The following is a 5,810-nucleotide window of genomic DNA, read 5'->3' as shown; positions in this document are numbered from 1 at the left end:
GCTGGGAACAACAACAGGCGACGGTAGCGGACAAGCGAGGCGAGGCGGAAAGCTGGTGGCGGCGCTTCTGGTCCCAGCGGGAGGAAAGAGGATCCAGGAGCTGCTCGGGAGGCGCGACGCCGAGGGAGGAGAGGAGGCTGCAGCTTGGTCGTGGCTTCGTCGGCCGGCGGGGTGGAGCTCCGACGGTGGCTACCCTCGGCCAGGGAGGAGGCAGGAGCCTGGGAGCGCGGTTGACGACGGGAGCGAAGAGGGGGAAGGCTTCATGGAGGAGATACGACGCCTAGGAGACCCAGGCGAGCTTGATGACCAGGGCCATGGTCGCGGGCGCACGAGGAAGAGAAGAAGAAGGCGAGCGCGAGGCAGATGCAGATCACCATGGGAGGCTACTAGGAGACGGGCAGAGGAGTTGAGGCCTCTTGAAGGTCGAGGTCACCGGCGGGGCCTGGAAGTTGCCGCTGGAGGGCGCGCGAGGAGAGAGGGTGAGGGATCAGTGCTCGAGCGAGGGAGGGACCGAGAGGGAGATCGAGAGAAAGAGGGGGGTCGCGCCTGCGTGCGTGTGTCTCTGGCGGCGCAGGAGGACGAGGGCACGATCGAGGGGAGTGGGTGCACGCTAGGGTTAGGAAGGTTCGTGGGCATTGGCCTTGGGCCGGCCCAGTAGAGAGGGAGGGGCTGCTCCTAGAGAGGCCGGCGGCCGGGCCTTAGGCCAAATTGGTGGGAAGGAAAAGGCCAGAGGCCTGGTCTGCTGTCTCTCCCTCATACTTCTCTTTATTTGCCAAAACAACAAATAACAAAGAAAGAAAATGAGAGAAAAAAAGGTCGGAGAAGGAATTTGGGCACGGGGATAATTTCCCCGGACTCACAAAAATGTGCACGGTCAAAGAAAAGTAGGAGTGGACATGATTGCAAGAATTAAATTCAAAGTCATTTGAATTTAATTGAAAAGGTTTGAACAAGGGCTAGGAATTAGAAATGTCCAAAAATGTTGAGAATTTAGGTGGAGTTCCGGAAAATGACGAAAGGATATATGACAAAGTTAGAGGCCAAGAGTTTGTGATAACAAAGGCATTGAGATTTATTTTGCAAGTGTGTTCTGGTTAATTCCAACAAATGAAATATTTAATATAGCTCCCTAATATCGGGAGGATATGTTATAAAGAGAATCACCATGTGAATTCCCTCGATTTAAATGGATCAAAGATCCATGCCATTTATTTAGTTGAGTTGCAAAAGATTTATGAGATGATGGCATGATGACATGATGCAATGCAAAAATAAAAGGGCAGGCACAAATGAAACACACGGCAAAACTCGGAACATATGGAAGTATTCTCGCGCATCGGTCTCGGGGCGTCACAACACTCCACCACTACAAGAGGATCTCGTCCCGAGATCTAGGATGGCACCGGAGGGGAAAACGGAAAAGAAAGAGAAGAGGTAAAACTAAGTTGCTTCTTTGACAAACGAGAGAAACCAAAGAACCTTGAGAGGTTAAGCCATTTCGAGAAAAAGAATACAACGGAGATGCACGAAGTTGAAGAACACTCCGTTAGAAAAGAGGGACAAGGAAGAACAAATTCGGACAGCACTCCGGTAGAAAGAGACATGAAACTTGATAAGACGAAAAGAACTTGAACAGAAGGGCACAACACTCCGGTTAAATGGATAGGCATGAGAAGAACATGATCTTTGACAAAACGAGATGATGGGTGAAAATAACAACATCGCAATGCCTCCGGAACGAAAGAATAGAAGATAGATAATAGAAATAGGAGAATGGAGAAGAAAATGCCAACTTCTGCCACAAAAGAGTTTGAAAAGGCATCTTTAGGAGAAGGGTCGAACGAAGTTGTTGGAAGACCCACAACGAAAAGAAGAAGGTTGTAGTGGACTTATGTGAAACATCTCAAGACTATGAGGTGAAATTCCGCCACTAACGGGAAAAGAATTGGATTGGTATGAACAAATTGGCGAGAAAGTATGTCGCACCGGAAAGGATAAATGAAGAAATTGGATCATTTATAAGCACCATATAACAACAATCCTTAGGGAAGGCTTTAGGTGAAATATAACCCAAGACAAATCCAACGAATAGGTTGATGGATTTAAAATACCTCATTATTAACAATGTGTGAATCATGAAGCATGAACTCAAATTATCAAGAATGATGTAAAACCACCTCCAATGATACGGTAGAAAGAAATGCACTCCGGATTGCAAGATGAAGAAATACTTGAGATCTTCTGAAAATAATCTTGCTGAACGTTTCGAGAACGGATTAAGTCCTTTATGGACCATCATGTAGAACCTTCATGAAGAACTCCGGTAACAAAAGGAATGAATCAAATGAAAGGAAAGGGAAGTTGAAGACCCAAGGTGAATCCTTGTAATGATTTATTTGAATCTCCGTGGTGATATAATTGCGAGAGGTAGGAACTCCGGGACAAAGATAAAATGAACATTGAGATCAAGAATTTTGATGAACCTCCGGAATAGGGACTTAATCATTTGGATGGAACAAGAATAAGAATTATGTTATGCGTATCCTTCAACAATTTAATTGCTGACAAGCAACGGATTTGACATACTACTTATCCTCGTAGAAAGATTAAGATAGATATAGCGCAAACTTGAGAAAGTCTTCAATGATCCACCAGTAGAATTTGAAAAACACGAATGAATTGATATGATAACAAGGTAAGAAGAATCTTGAATGAACCACCGTAAGAATTGAAAATGAACGAAGAAGAGAAAAAAAATAAAGAAGCACCGGGAAGAATTAGAGAAGAAATGAAGATACTTGAGGGGAATTTAGATAAAAGATAATGAAGAGATCACGAACTGATTAGAGATCACTTGAATGAAGCACCGGTAGGATTGGAGAATGATAACTGAAAGCAGAGAATTAATAAATCTTCTGAAATGATGGGCTCCGGAGAAACAAACTAGAAAGACTCCTGAATTACTCTGGCTGGGTGAAAAGAATTCTCACAATCGAAAGCAATTATGAGAGGAAGGCAACAAGCTAGAATCACGAATCTTGAAGAGAATGGAGCAAGATTAAAGAGAAACTCTTCTTCGGTCTTCAAAATCCGAGAATGACGACGAGAAACACCACCATGAATTATTGAGATACTCCGGGATAAAAATTAGAAAGGTTGAACCAAAGATGAAAAGAATTTGAAAGATCTTGGAGAAAAACATATGACTGATGATAAATCATTCTTACATCAAACTTCAAAAGAATTTGAGGATAGCTTCGGGAAAAATAGAAGAGTCAGGTAAGATCCTGGGAAAGACCTGTGGGTTAGCGCCCACTCAAAGAAACACCATAGAACAATTCAAAAGAGAGAAAGCACCGGTTGAATTAAATGACTTGAATGAGGGAACATCCTCGAAAGAGCTTGAACGAATGCAGAGTGGAAGCACGAACCTTCGAGACATCTTCAGCACTCCGGAACAATTGAATAACGAGAGGAGAATGAATATGAGGTGCACCGGCATGAGAAGGTATTTGAAACGAGGAAAAAGGATATGGTCAACACCGCAAACTTGGATTAAATCTACTTGAGAAGGGAAAAGAATGAAGGATGACGAACTTGATGCTCCGTTAGTATCTTCATGAGAATCACCGGATAAGAACATTGAAGGAAAAGAATGGAGAGACTTCACATCAATAAGATGGATACTCGATTAAGAAATCTAAGTCCTTAAAGAAAAACAAGGGAGGGATGGCGGGAAAAAACAAAAGCAACTTAGAGATGGATGAAACAAACAACATTGAGAAGAACTGATAATTGATCTTGTGAATGTTGAAGTGATCGGATCCACTTGAAGAGAGACACCCCGGTAGAACAAGATTGGCATAACAATCTCGATTATCGAGAAGGATCAGTATTCACATCAGAGTACGAGAACACCATTTGGGGAAGGTATGGAATCAACACTTGACATTGAAGCAACTCGAATACCACAACTCAAAAACAAAACAAAGGATTGGCTTGCAAAATAAGCCGGAACAAACATATGATAGAGATTTCGTCCGAAGTTTTCGTGGTGGGGCCTACACGGGCTCGATCGTATAGCACCATCATGTACAAGGCAGTGCACATGACATACGAAGCGTCCCCGAGTCGGCATAGCCAAGGACTCTTTAAGACACAACGAGACCACTGTAAAACCGACCGTGAATAGGTGGACCACTAGACGTCGAACCCCAATTTCATATCATACACCTATTGGAAAGATATCCTAAGAGCTACTTGAATTCCCACTTATGAAACTCCCGAACCTTTCCGGTTATGCAATCAGGTGTTGGGGATACAGGGGAAGCATAATATCTCACCCAAAACTAGCAAATCCTACATCCAGTTGTATCCATCCTTCAACACATAACCAAGAAACCTTCGGAAATCATCTACCTCAACCTTCAAAAAGCATCCGTTATACAAGTTATGGCAATACTCCCGAACTCCCACCCCAGTACTGGGTGGCGTCGAGGTTATCTCACCAACAACTGCATAAAAGAGATTTCCAATGTCGGCGAACTAAACTCAGGTATTCCAGAACTGTAACGATAAAATTGTGACGACAACACCTCGGAGCAACTATATGGGAGGCATGATAAGCAAGTGGTAGGTATCGCAGCATAGGCATAGCAAAAGAGTGAGCAACTAGCAAGCAAAGATAGAAGTGATTTCGAGGGTATGATCATCTTGCCTGAAAACCCGCAAGGAAGAAGAACGCGTCCATGAAGAAGACAAACGGACATAGACGAACGAATCCTCACAACACGACGTTACCAGATACAACTCGAAGAAGCATCACCGGAAAGAAGCAAACAACATCGTAAACAAACATCACATAAACATGGAATGATGCACAACGAAGTATGATGCATGTCCGGTTTAAATATGCATGGCATGGCAAAGTGCACAAACAACACTACAAGTTAAGTGGAGCTCAATATGCAACGGGTTGCATATTGACAGAACACCACATCAATTATTTAGTTCTCTCTCATTTATGTACCCCAACAATATTAAATGTTCTTAACATGTCAAGGGTGAAGCAAAGTAAACTACCTGTCTAGTCAAGTTTAAATGAGGCCGGAAGCAACGAACAACAAATTCCGGTAAATCCCCATATACATATTTTAGATTTGGTGCTGTTCTGCCCTAAACACAATTTTAGAGTTGTTAAACATACAAAGTGATGCCACCATGTTAAACTAGGCATTTTTCTACCCCATTTACATATAAAGATTATTTAATTTGGAGCTACGGTTATTTAGTTATGAATTAAATCATTTTAATATGGCAATAGGCAAATATAAGCAAACATCATTTTAAACATTTTAAACATAGATGAAAGTTGCAAATTATTAAACTAGATGAAAATCTAAGCAAGTTTCATATATAAAACATTTTGATATGATGCACGGTTCATGAGTAATTATATGCATGAAGTGCAAGGGTTTTTCTGCAATTCTGCAATCTCTGGGATAAAAGAAAAAACATAACAGGAAAAAAAACACGAATGGGCCGAAACTGGTTGGCTCATCAATGCACAGGAGGGGCTGGGGGTTCTCACAGCGGGTCTTGGGCCGGACGGTGGTGAGGTAGGCCGGATCTGGGCTTGGAGGCTACTGGGCCGCAGCTGGAGAGGAGGCCGGCCCAGGCGAGTAGCGAGGCCGCTCGGTCAAAACGGAGGGAGTCAACGAGGCTCCGCTAGCTCGTCTTCGGCGCAGAGGAATCAGGGGCGCGGCGGCTGGGAGTCGAACTCCGGCGAGCGGGGCATAGGGGCGGCGAGG

This window comes from Triticum aestivum, chromosome 7A, assembly GCF_018294505.1.
Source record: "Triticum aestivum cultivar Chinese Spring chromosome 7A, IWGSC CS RefSeq v2.1, whole genome shotgun sequence".
In the NCBI taxonomy this organism is placed as follows: Eukaryota; Viridiplantae; Streptophyta; class Magnoliopsida; order Poales; family Poaceae; genus Triticum; species Triticum aestivum.
This window is presented reverse-complemented; position numbering follows the sequence as displayed.